This window comes from Drosophila biarmipes, chromosome X, assembly GCF_025231255.1.
Source record: "Drosophila biarmipes strain raj3 chromosome X, RU_DBia_V1.1, whole genome shotgun sequence".
Taxonomy (NCBI): domain Eukaryota; kingdom Metazoa; phylum Arthropoda; class Insecta; order Diptera; family Drosophilidae; genus Drosophila; species Drosophila biarmipes.
The window spans coordinates 325387-339645 of NC_066611.1; the positions used below are offsets into that span (position 1 = coordinate 325387).

Below are 14259 nucleotides of genomic sequence, written 5' to 3' on the forward strand. Positions count from 1 at the left end.
TGAGGGCGGCACTAGTACTATAAATTGTGGCAAAATAAATCTTATGCAAATGCATAGGATTTTGTCAATACCGTACAAAAAACTAAGTAAAACGTATGGATATTGAAAAATAAATGGATTATATTCATAAAATACGAATATTTCTTGCATTCTCTTGTTATACGAGAGAATATCATACGGAGCGGGCAGCCCCTAGTATAGTAAGCAGTCGAATGGGAGACAGCGTGTCCAAAAACACCTATAGGGAGGTGGTCGTTGGCGGACCTCTCCTCGTATTGGTCAAACTTATGATTTTGTCAATACTATATAAAACGCCAATCATATCCATATAAAAGTGAATACAGTATATGGATATGAATAAAAAACCATACATAAATAAAAAAAAAATATGTATAAAAAATTATACATATATTTATATTAAGCAATCGTATGGATGTGGCTTATAGGTATAATACCTATAAGGCATAATAATGTATAATATAGCAAATATACATATAAAAGTGCATGAATTGTATAGATATGGCATATAAGTGACATATTTATGAGAATAGCTAGTAGAATTTGCCCATACACTACTAGCGAAATGAGATATTTATACCTAGTGAGGGCGGCACTAGTACTATAAATTGTGGCAAAATAAATCTTATGCAAATTCATAGGATTTTGTCAATACCGTACAAAAAACTAAGTAAAACGTATGGATATTGAAAAATAAATGGATTATATTCATAAAATACGAATATTTCTTGCATTCTCTTGTTATATGAGAGAATATCATACGGAGCGGGTAGCCCCTAGTATAGTAAGCAGTCGAATGGGAGACAGCGTGTCCAAAAACACCTATAGGGAGGTGGTCGTTGGCGGACCTCTCCTCGTATTGGTCAAACTTATGATTTTGTCAATACTATATAAAACGCCAATCATATCCATATAAAAGTGAATACAGTATATGGATATGAATAAAAAACCATACATAAATAAAAAAAAAATATGTATAAAAAATTATACATATATTTATATTAAGCAATCGTATGGATGTGGCTTATAGGTATAATACCTATAAGGCATAATAATGTATAATATAGCAAATATACATATAAAAGTGCATGAATTGTATAGATATGGCATATAAGTGACATATTTATGAGAATAGCTAGTAGAATTTGCCCATACACTACTAGCGAAATGAGATATTTATACCTAGTGAGGGCGGCACTAGTACTATAAATTGTGGCAAAATAAATCTTATGCAAATGCATAGGATTTTGTCAATACCATACATAAACCGTATGGATATTGAGAAGTTAATAGATTACATCTATAATATGAGAAGTATTTTAGTATTCTTATTAAATAAGAGAATACTATAAGGGTGAGTGGCAAAGAGAATTGAATATACCCGAATGGGAGACAGCGTGTCCAAAAACTACTATAGGTGGTGTGGCAAATATGAGGAAGGCAATATATCCATATAATGAAAATAAAAGTGCGTTTTCTTATTATATAAGAGAACACTATATGGGTGAGTGGCAAAGTAAATTGAATATACCCGAATGGGAGACAGCGTGTCCAAAAACTACTATAGGTGGTGTGGCAAATATGAGGAAGGCAATATATCCATATAATGAAAATAAAAGTGCGTTTTCTTATTATATAAGAGAACACTATATGGGTGAGTGGCAAAGTAAATTGAATATACCCGAATGGGAGACAGCGTGTCCAAAAACTACTATAGGTGGTGTGGCAAATATGAGGAAGGCAATATATCCATATAATGAATATAAAAGTGCGTTGTCTTATTATATAAGAGAACACTATATGGGTGAGTGGCAAAGTAAATTGAATATACCCGAATGGGAGACAGCGTGTCCAAAAACTACTATAGGATGGTCAATGGGCCGGCCGTCTGCTATTGACATATGTCAGTAGAGAAGATATTATCCGTCAAATTTGTTTCTTTATTCATTTATTTGAATACGAGACTTGGCTCCGCGGTTAATATTTTAAGCCCAAAGATAATAACGTTGAAACAAAGGCCAAGTTTCTATTGTACATAGAATAACAAATTGTTTCCGAATTTTATCGTTAATTTTAGGAGGTAGGCTAACATGATTTATATTATATGTGTATTATTAAATAATAATAGTACATAAAAGTCTACCAAAGAAATATAAAAATGTAATTATGAATACATTTTCAATATTAATATCAACTTATATTGTTGATAATAAAAAATAGCTATTAAGAGAGTTATTTAAGAAATTATATAATATATAATAAAGAGTATATATATAAATAATATATAAGTATATATTATTTAAGAAATAAATATAGTAGTAATAATTATATATATACACTCGGTTCTATTTTATATATTACCAGAGACTTATATGGATATATATAGATAAATTTTAAATTTATCGTCAAAATACAAATGATTAACTCAATATCTTATATTGGTTAAACAAAAATTGTACATGTGTGGATACAATATATTATGTATGTCGAACAAAAATGATATTTTAGAATGAAATGTGCATATATAAAGAAAATATATGAAAAATAAATATTGTGTTTATAAAGAATATGATTCTTTTTGACATCAATAAAAACTTGTTATTATTAGTGGCGAAACAAGTATAAATTGGAAAACAAACGTATACGAATGCTATATAAAAATGGCCGTATTCGATAGAAATAAAATCTATAACAACATATATATTGCTAATTTCTATTCAAAAAATATGAATGAAATATGAATAAAAACATTATTCTGGTTGATCCTGCCAGTAGTTATATGCTTGTCTCAAAGATTAAGCCATGCATGTCTAAGTACACACGAATTAAAAGTGAAACCGCAAAAGGCTCATTATATCAGTTATGGTTCCTTAGATCGTTAACAGTTACTTGGATAACTGTGGTAATTCTAGAGCTAATACATGCAATTAAAACATGAACCTTATGGAACATGTGCTTTTATTAGGCTAAAACCAAGCGATCGCAAGATCGTTATATTGGTTGAACTCTAGATAACATGCAGATCGTATGGTCTTGTACCGACGACAGATCTTTCAAATGTCTGCCCTATCAACTTTTGATGGTAGTATCTAGGACTACCATGGTTGCAACGGGTAACGGGGAATCAGGGTTCGATTCCGGAGAGGGAGCCTGAGAAACGGCTACCACATCTAAGGAAGGCAGCAGGCGCGTAAATTACCCACTCCCAGCTCGGGGAGGTAGTGACGAAAAATAACAATACAGGACTCATATCCGAGGCCCTGTAATTGGAATGAGTACACTTTAAATCCTTTAACAAGGACCAATTGGAGGGCAAGTCTGGTGCCAGCAGCCGCGGTAATTCCAGCTCCAATAGCGTATATTAAAGTTGTTGCGGTTAAAACGTTCGTAGTTGAACTTGTGCTTCATACGGGTAGTACAACTTACAATTGTGGTTAGTACTATACCTTTATGTATGTAAGCGTATTACCGGTGGAGTTCTTACATGTGCTTAGATACTTGTATTTTTTCATATGTTCCTCCTATTTAAAAACCTGCATTAGTGCTCTTAAACGAGTGTTATTGTGGGCCGGTACAATTACTTTGAACAAATTAGAGTGCTTAAAGCAGGCTTCAAATGCCTGAATATTCTGTGCATGGGATAATGAAATAAGACCTCTGTTCTGCTTTCATTGGTTTTCAGATCAAGAGGTAATGATTAATAGAAGCAGTTTGGGGGCATTAGTATTACGACGCGAGAGGTGAAATTCTTGGACCGTCGTAAGACTAACTTAAGCGAAAGCATTTGCCAAAGATGTTTTCATTAATCAAGAACGAAAGTTAGAGGTTCGAAGGCGATCAGATACCGCCCTAGTTCTAACCATAAACGATGCCAGCTAGCAATTGGGTGTAGCTACTTTTATGGCTCTCTCAGTCGCTTCCCGGGAAACCAAAGCTTTTGGGCTCCGGGGGAAGTATGGTTGCAAAGCTGAAACTTAAAGGAATTGACGGAAGGGCACCACCAGGAGTGGAGCCTGCGGCTTAATTTGACTCAACACGGGAAAACTTACCAGGTCCGAACATAAGTGTGTAAGACAGATTGATAGCTCTTTCTCGAATCTATGGGTGGTGGTGCATGGCCGTTCTTAGTTCGTGGAGTGATTTGTCTGGTTAATTCCGATAACGAACGAGACTCAAATATATTAAATAGATATCTTCAGGATTATGGTGTTGAAGCTTATATAGCCTTCATTCATGGTGGCAGTAAAATGTTTATTGTGTTTGAATGTGTTTATATAAGTGGAGCCGTACCTGTTGGTTTGTCCCATTATAAGGACACTAGCTTCTTAAATGGACAAATTGCGTCTAGCAATAATGAGATTGAGCAATAACAGGTCTGTGATGCCCTTAGATGTCCTGGGCTGCACGCGCGCTACAATGAAAGTATCAACGTGTATTTCCTAGACCGAGAGGTCCGGGTAAACCGCTGAACCACTTTCATGCTTGGGATTGTGAACTGAAACTGTTCACATGAACTTGGAATTCCCAGTAAGTGTGAGTCATTACTTCCCATTGATTACGTCCCTGCCCTTTGTACACACCGCCCGTCGCTACTACCGATTGAATTATTTAGTGAGGTCTCCGGACGTGATCACTGTGACGCCTTGCGTGTTACGGTTGTTTCGCAAAAGTTGACCGAACTTGATTATTTAGAGGAAGTAAAAGTCGTAACAAGGTTTCCGTAGGTGAACCTGCGGAAGGATCATTAATGTTTTAATATCCTTACCGTTAATAAAATATTTGTTTATATTATAATAAATACATTATAGTATTACAAATAAAATATGAATTGCCAAAATGTATATGAGATCTATTATAGATCAAATGAAATTTCGAACAAGCAAATCGAAATAATGCAAATATTAAAATTATATATTGTATTTAATACATATGAGAGAAATTAATAAGCAGCCAAAGCAAACAAATAAAAATTCGAACAAGCAAATCGAATTATTAAAATAATAATATTAAATTATTATTGTATATCCTTACCGTTAATAAAATATTTGTTTATATTATAATAAATACATTATAATAATACAAATAAAATATGAATTGCCAAAATGTATATGAGATCTAATATAGATCAAATAAAATTTCGAACAAGCAAATCGAAATAATGCAAATATTAAAATTATATATTGTATTTAATACATATGAGAGAAATAATAAGCAGCCAAAGCAAACAAATAAAAATTCGAACAAGCAAATCGAATTATTAAAATAATAATATTAAATTATTATTGTATATCCTTACCGTTAATAAAATATTTGTTTATATTATAATAAATACATTATAGTAATACAAATAAAATATGAATTGCCAAAATGTATATGATCTAATATAGATCAAATGAAATTTCGAACAAGCAAATCGAAATAATGCAAATATTAAAATTATATATTGTATTTAATACATATGAGAGAAATAATAAGCAGCCAAAACAAACAAATAAAAATTCGAACAAGCAAATCGAATTATTAAAATAATAATATTAAATTATTATTGTATATAAACACAATTAAAATACTGTGTGTATATGGACCATAATATACACGCGTTGCGATATGTATTGTTCATCTCAGTTATGCGCATACATTGGATAATGCAACAACCTAAAATGTACAATGTTGTACCTGGTTTTATACAGGTTAATGTTTTATATAAATTTCAATTTATATCGCTAAAAAAGTATTAATATATATATATATATATTTATTTACAATAAATGCAATTTAAAAAGAAATACTTTGATATATATTGGTTATATAAAACTAAGACATTTCGCAGCATTCGTTTTAGGTATAAAAATAAATTTATTGAAGGAATTGATATATGCCAGTAAAATGGTGTATTTTTAATTTCTTTCAATAAAAACATATTTGACAAAATTAAGAAACCAATTTATAAAACTCTAAGCGGTGGATCACTCGGCTCATGGGTCGATGAAGAACGCAGCAAACTGTGCGTCATCGTGTGAACTGCAGGACACATGAACATCGACATTTTGAACGCATATCGCAGTCCATGCTGTTATGTACTTTAATTAATTTTATAGTGCTGCTTGGACTACATATGGTTGAGGGTTGTAAGACTATGCTAATTAAGTTGCTTAAACAAATTTTATAATGAAATTTTATAAGCATATGGTATATTATTGGATAATAATAATTTAATTATTTTATTCATAATATTAAAAAATATATGAAAAACATTATCTCACATTAGTAAATAATTTGAATGTGAAAAACGAAGAGAAATATTTTCTTTTTCAATCAAATGATACTGAGAAATGTCTAGCATAAAAATTTATCTAGAATTGTCTCTTATTAATGATTAGAAAATAGAAAACCGTTGACAATATTATTGTTCTTCGTTGATTCGTTAAATCAAACAAATGCCATTTATATACAGATATTATTAATATAACGAATTTAATAAAATGTTTTATCATTATATATAAAGAATTAATTGCATATAAAAGTTATACACAACCTCAACTCATATGGGACTACCCCCTGAATTTAAGCATATTAATTAGGGGAGGAAAAGAAACTAACAAGGATTTTCTTAGTAGCGGCGAGCGAAAAGAAATCAGTTCAGCACTAAGTCACTTTGTCTATATGGCAAATGTGGGATGCAGTGTATGGAGCGTCAATATTCTAGTATGAGAAATTAACGATTTAAGTCCTTCTTAAATGAGGCCATTTACCCATAGAGGGTGCCAGGCCCGTATAACGTTAATGATTACTAGATGATGTTTCCAAAGAGTCGTGTTGCTTGATAGTGCAGCACTAAGTGGGTGGTAAACTCCATCTAAAACTAAATATAACCATGAGACCGATAGTAAACAAGTACCGTGAGGGAAAGTTGAAAAGAACTCTGAATAGAGAGTTAAACAGTACGTGAAACTGCTTAGAGGTTAAGCCCGATGAACCTGAATATCCGTTATGGAAAATTCATCATTAGAATTGTAATATTTAAACAATATTATGATAATAGTGTGCATTTTTTCCATATAAGGACATTGTAATCTATTAGCATACCAAATTTATCATAAAATATAACTTATAGTTTATTCAAATTAATTTGCTTGCATTTTAACACAGAATAAATGTTATTAATTTGATAAAGTGCTGATAGATTTATATGAATACAGTGCGTTAATTTTTCGGAATTATATAATGGCATAATTATCATTGATTTTTGTGTTTATTATATGCACTTGTAGGATTAACAATGCGAAAGATTCAGGATACCTTCGGGACCCGTCTTGAAACACGGACCAAGGAGTCTAACATATGTGCAAGTTATTGGGATATAAACCTAATAGCGTAATTAACTTGACTAATAATGGGATTAGTTTTTTAACTATTTATAGCTAATTAACACAATCCCGGGGCGTTCTATATAGTTATGTATAATGATATTTATATTATTTATGCCTCTAACTGGAACGTACCTTGAGCATATATGCTGTGACCCGAAAGATGGTGAACTATACTTGATCAGGTTGAAGTCAGGGGAAACCCTGATGGAAGACCGAAACAGTTCTGACGTGCAAATCGATTGTCAGAATTGAGTATAGGGGCGAAAGACCAATCGAACCATCTAGTAGCTGGTTCCTTCCGAAGTTTCCCTCAGGATAGCTGGTGCATTTTAATATTATATAAAATAATCTTATCTGGTAAAGCGAATGATTAGAGGCCTTAGGGTCGAAACGATCTTAACCTATTCTCAAACTTTAAATGGGTAAGAACCTTAACTTTCTTGATATGAAGTTCAAGGTTATGATATAATGTGCCCAGTGGGCCACTTTTGGTAAGCAGAACTGGCGCTGTGGGATGAACCAAACGTAATGTTACGGTGCCCAAATTAACAACTCATGCAGATACCATGAAAGGCGTTGGTTGCTTAAAACAGCAGGACGGTGATCATGGAAGTCGAAATCCGCTAAGGAGTGTGTAACAACTCACCTGCCGAAGCAACTAGCCCTTAAAATGGATGGCGCTTAAGTTGTATACCTATACATTACCGCTAAAGTAGATGATTTATATTACTTGTAATATAAATTTTGAAACTTTAGTGAGTAGGAAGGTACAATGGTATGCGTAGAAGTGTTTGGCGTAAGCCTGCATGGAGCTGCCATTGGTACAGATCTTGGTGGTAGTAGCAAATAATCGAATGAGACCTTGGAGGACTGAAGTGGAGAAGGGTTTCGTGTGAACAGTGGTTGATCACGAGTTAGTCGGTCCTAAGTTCAAGGCGAAAGCCGAAAATTTTCAAGTAAAATACAAATGCCAAACAAATATATATATTATATAAAATCTAGCTAAATTAATATACTTGAATAATTTTGAACGAAAGGGAATACGGTTCCAATTCCGTAACCTGTTGAGTATCCGTTTGTTATTAAATATGGGCCTCGTGCTCATCCTGGCAACAGGAACGACCATAAAGAAGCCGTCGAGAGATATCGGAAGAGTTTTCTTTTCTGTTTTATAGCCGTACTACCATGGAAGTCTTTCGCAGAGAGATATGGTAGATGGGCTAGAAGAGCATGACATATACTGTTGTGTCGATATTTTCTCCTCGGACCTTGAAAATTTATGGTGGGGACACGCAAACTTCTCAACAGGCCGTACCAATATCCGCAGCTGGTCTCCAAGGTGAAGAGTCTCTAGTCGATAGAATAATGTAGGTAAGGGAAGTCGGCAAATTAGATCCGTAACTTCGGGATAAGGATTGGCTCTGAAGATTGAGATAGTCGGGCTTGATTGGGAAACAATAACATGGTTTATGTGCTCGTTCTGGGTAAATAGAGTTTCTAGCATTTATGTTAGTTACTTGTTCCCCGGATAGTTTAGTTACGTAGCCAATTGTGGAACTTTCTTGCTAAAATTTTTAAGAATACTAATTGGGTTAAACCAATTAGTTCTTATTAATTATAACGATTATCAATTAACAATCAATTCAGAACTGGCACGGACTTGGGGAATCCGACTGTCTAATTAAAACAAAGCATTGTGATGGCCCTAGCGGGTGTTGACACAATGTGATTTCTGCCCAGTGCTCTGAATGTCAAAGTGAAGAAATTCAAGTAAGCGCGGGTCAACGGCGGGAGTAACTATGACTCTCTTAAGGTAGCCAAATGCCTCGTCATCTAATTAGTGACGCGCATGAATGGATTAACGAGATTCCTACTGTCCCTATCTACTATCTAGCGAAACCACAGCCAAGGGAACGGGCTTGGAATAATTAGCGGGGAAAGAAGACCCTTTTGAGCTTGACTCTAATCTGGCAGTGTAAGGAGACATAAGAGGTGTAGAATAAGTGGGAGATATTAGACCTCGGTTTGGTATCGCCAATGAAATACCACTACTCTTATTGTTTCCTTACTTACTTGATTAAATGGAACGTGTATCATTTCCTAGCCATTATACGGATATATTTATTATATCTTATGGTATTGGGTTTTGATGCAAGCTTCTTGATCAAAGTATCACGAGTTTGTTATATAATCGCAAACAAATTCTTTAATAAAACGGTGCATTTATGTATTTTTGATTTGAAAATTTGGTATAACTCCAATTACTCAGGTATGATCCAATTCAAGGACATTGCCAGGTAGGGAGTTTGACTGGGGCGGTACATCTCTCAAATAATAACGGAGGTGTCCCAAGGCCAGCTCAGTGCGGACAGAAACCACACATAGAGCAAAAGGGCAAATGCTGACTTGATCTCGGTGTTCAGTACACACAGGGACAGCAAAAGCTCGGCCTATCGATCCTTTTGGTTTAAAGAGTTTTTAACAAGAGGTGTCAGAAAAGTTACCATAGGGATAACTGGCTTGTGGCGGCCAAGCGTTCATAGCGACGTCGCTTTTTGATCCTTCGATGTCGGCTCTTCCTATCATTGTGAAGCAAAATTCACCAAGCGTTGGATTGTTCACCCATGCAAGGGAACGTGAGCTGGGTTTAGACCGTCGTGAGACAGGTTAGTTTTACCCTACTAATGACAAAACGTTGTTGCGACAGCATTCCTGCGTAGTACGAGAGGAACCGCAGGTACGGACCAATGGCACAATACTTGTTCGAGCGAACAGTGGTATGACGCTACGTCCGTTGGATTATGCCTGAACGCCTCTAAGGTCGTATCCGTGCTGGACTGCAATGATAAATAAGGGGCAATGTGCATTGTATGGCTTCTAAACCATTTAAAGTTTATAATTTACTTTTTAAACGACAATGGATGTGATGCCAATGTAATTTGTAACATAGTAAATTGGGAGGATCTTTGATCACCTGATGCCGCGCTAGTTACATATAAAAGCATTATTTAATACAATGACAAAGCCTAGAATCAATTGTAAACGACTTTTGTAACAGGCAAGGTGTTGTAAGTGGTTGAGCAGCTGCCATACTGCGATCCACTGAAGCTTATCCTTTGCTTGATGATTCGATAATAAAATTGCATAATTTATTTGTTGTGTTGAACTTCTTATATAAAGTTCAACCAACAATCTATTTGTATGCATTGATTGTTTGCTTGGCTTTGTGGCGAATTTTTAATCCTTTATATATTACATTCCTAAGGTCTAGATTTTCAAGTAAGAGACCAATTTGATTAACATATCAATATAAGTACAACTCGACCATCTAATAATAACAATATGAATCGTCATCTTATTAGTGACGCGAAGATTGGCAAACATATAATATAAAAATATTCCTAAGGTCTAGATTTTCAAGTAAGAGACCAATTTGATTAACATATCAATATAAGTACAACTCGACCATCTAATAATAACAATATGAATCGTCATCTTATTAGTGACGCGAAGATTGGCAAACATATAATATAAAAATATTCCTAAGGTCTAGATTTTCAAGTAAGAGACCAATTTGATTAACATATCAATATAAGTACAACTCGACCATCTAATAATAATATGAATCGTCATCTTATTAGTGACGCGAAGATTGGCAAACATATAATATAAAAATATTCCTAAGGTCTAGATTTTCAAGTAAGAGACCAATTTGATTAACATATCAATATAAGTACAACTCGACCATCTAATAATAACAATATGAATCGTCATCTTATTAGTGACGCGAAGATTGGCAAACATATAATATAAAAATATTCCTAAGGTCTAGATTTTCAAGTAAGAGACCAATTTGATTAACATATCAATATAAGTACAACTCGACCATCTAATAATAACAATATGAATCGTCATCTTATTAGTGACGCGAAGATTGGCAAACATATAATATAAAAATATTCCTAAGGTCTAGATTTTCAAGTAAGAGACCAATTTGATTAACATATCAATATAAGTACAACTCGACCATCTAATAATAACAATATGAATCGTCATCTTATTAGTGACGCGAAGATTGGCAAACATATAATATAAAAATATTCCTAAGGTCTAGATTTTCAAGTAAGAGACCAATTTGATTAACATATCAATATAAGTACAACTCGACCATCTAATAATAACAATATGAATCGTCATCTTATTAGTGACGCGAAGATTGGCAAACATATAATATAAAAATATTCCTAAGGTCTAGATTTTCAAGTAAGAGACCAATTTGATTAACATATCAATATAAGTACAACTCGACCATCTAATAATAACAATATGAATCGTCATCTTATTACTGACGCGAAGATTGGCAAACATATAATATACAAATATTCCTAAGGTCTAGATTTTCAAGTAAGAGACCAATTTGATTAACATATCAATATAAGTACAACTCGACCATCTAATAATAACAATATGAATCGTCATCTTATTAGTGACGCGAAGATTGGCAAACATATAATATAAAAATATTCCTAAGGTCTAGATTTTCAAGTAAGAGACCAATTTGATTAACATATCAATATAAGTACAACTCGACCATCTAATAATAACAATATGAATCGTCATCTTTTTAGTGACGCGAAGATTGGCAAACATATAATATAAAAATATTCCTAAGGTCTAGAATCTTAAGCAATAGACCAATTCAACTAAGAGTTGACATATAAAAATATGTTCCTTTTAATGTTAGCAAAATTTTATCGTCACATACTGTTAGTGACGCGAACGTTTTTTTCTCCATGTTTATATGAATGTTTATTCAAAGGTAGAAAGGCAGGATCGTTATTTTATAAGTGAAGCGATAAAAAAATATTATGCAATAGGACATCTATTTATAAATATTTTTAAGTCTTAGAAATTCAAGTAAAGAGATTCAAGAAATTCATTCAACTTAGAGCGCACATATAATTAAAACTATTCCTGAGGTTTAGAAACCAAATTAAATAAAGAGGACATATAAACGTATGTGGTATTTTGATGGTAGTAAAAATGTATCGCGATATTATTAGTGACGCGACCAATTTTTATACTCTTTGCTCCATGTGCAAATATATCTAGTGTTTAGATAGTCAATTAAAAATGACAATTTTAACTAAAAGACTTAAAAAAGTGTTTGTCAAACTTATAATTTTGTCAATACTATATAAAACGCCAATCATATCCTTATAAAAGTAAATACGGTATATGGTTATAAATACAAAACCATATATAAATAAAAAAATGAAATCGTATGTATATGGCTTATAGGTATAATACCTATAAGGCATAATAATGTATAATATTAGCAAATATACATATAAAAGTGCATAAATTGTATAGATATGGCATAAAGAAGGCATTTATGAGAATAGCTAGTAGAATTTGCCCATACACTACTAGCGAAATGAGATATTTATACCTAGTGAGGGCGGCACTAGTACTATAAATTGTGGCAAAATAAATCTTATGCAAATGCATAGGATTTTGTCAATACCGTACAAAAAACTAAGTAAAACGTATGGATATTGAAAAATAAATGGATTATATTCATAAAATACGAATATTTCTTGCATTCTCTTGTTATACGAGAGAATATCATACGGAGCGGGCAGCCCCTAGTATACTAAGCAGTCGAATGGGAGACAGCGTGTCCAAAAACACCTATAGGGAGGTGGTCGTTGGCGGACCTCTCCTCGTATTGGTCAAACTTATGATTTTGTCAATACTATATAAAACGCCAATCATATCCATATAAAAGTGAATACAGTATATGGATATGAATAAAAAACCATACATAAATAAAAAAAAATATGTATAAAAAATTATACATATATTTATATTAAGCAATCGTATGGATGTGGCTTATAGGTATAATACCTATAAGGCATAATAATGTATAATATAGCAAATATACATATAAAAGTGCATGAATTGTATAGATATGGCATATAAGTGACATATTTATGAGAATAGCTAGTAGAATTTGCCCATACACTACTAGCGAAATGAGATATTTATACCTAGTGAGGGCGGCACTAGTACTATAAATTGTGGCAAAATAAATCTTATGCAAATGCATAGGATTTTGTCAATACCGTACAAAAAACTAAGTAAAACGTATGGATATTGAAAAATAAATGGATTATATTCATAAAATACGAATATTTCTTGCATTCTCTTGTTATATGAGAGAATATCATACGGAGCGGGTAGCCCCTAGTATAGTAAGCAGTCGAATGGGAGACAGCGTGTCCAAAAACACCTATAGGGAGGTGGTCGTTGGCGGACCTCTCCTCGTATTGGTCAAACTTATGATTTTGTCAATACTATATAAAACGCCAATCATATCCATATAAAAGTGAATACAGTATATGGATATGAATAAAAAACCATACATAAATAAAAAAAAATATGTATAAAAAATTATACATATATTTATATTAAGCAATCGTATGGATGTGGCTTATAGGTATAATACCTATAAGGCATAATAATGTATAATATAGCAAATATACATATAAAAGTGCATGAATTGTATAGATATGGCATATAAGTGACATATTTATGAGAATAGCTAGTAGAATTTGCCCATACACTACTAGCGAAATGAGATATTTATACCTAGTGAGGGCGGCACTAGTACTATAAATTGTGGCAAAATAAATCTTATGCAAATGCATAGGATTTTGTCAATACCGTACAAAAAACTAAGTAAAACGTATGGATATTGAAAAATAAATGGATTATATTCATAAAATACGAATATTTCTTGCATTCTCTTGTTATATGAGAGAATATCATACGGAGCGGGTAGCCCCTAGTATAGTAAGCAGTCGAA

At 32.9% G+C, this 14259-nt stretch overlaps 3 non-coding genes across 3 annotated transcripts; all 3 read left to right on the forward strand.

Annotated features, from left to right (window-relative positions):
- The first annotated feature begins 2770 nt into the window (after positions 1–2770).
- LOC127010534 (small subunit ribosomal RNA) lies at positions 2771–4765 on the forward strand. Its single transcript, XR_007763290.1, has one exon. It is a non-coding gene; the product is annotated as a small subunit ribosomal RNA (ribosomal RNA).
- A 1203-nt stretch (positions 4766–5968) lies between these two features.
- On the forward strand, positions 5969–6147 carry LOC127010585 (5.8S ribosomal RNA). Its single transcript, XR_007763317.1, has one exon. It is a non-coding gene; the product is annotated as a 5.8S ribosomal RNA (ribosomal RNA).
- A 402-nt stretch (positions 6148–6549) lies between these two features.
- Positions 6550–10520, forward strand: LOC127010549 (large subunit ribosomal RNA). Its single transcript, XR_007763305.1, has one exon. It is a non-coding gene; the product is annotated as a large subunit ribosomal RNA (ribosomal RNA).
- Positions 10521–14259: the final 3739 nt, after the last annotated feature.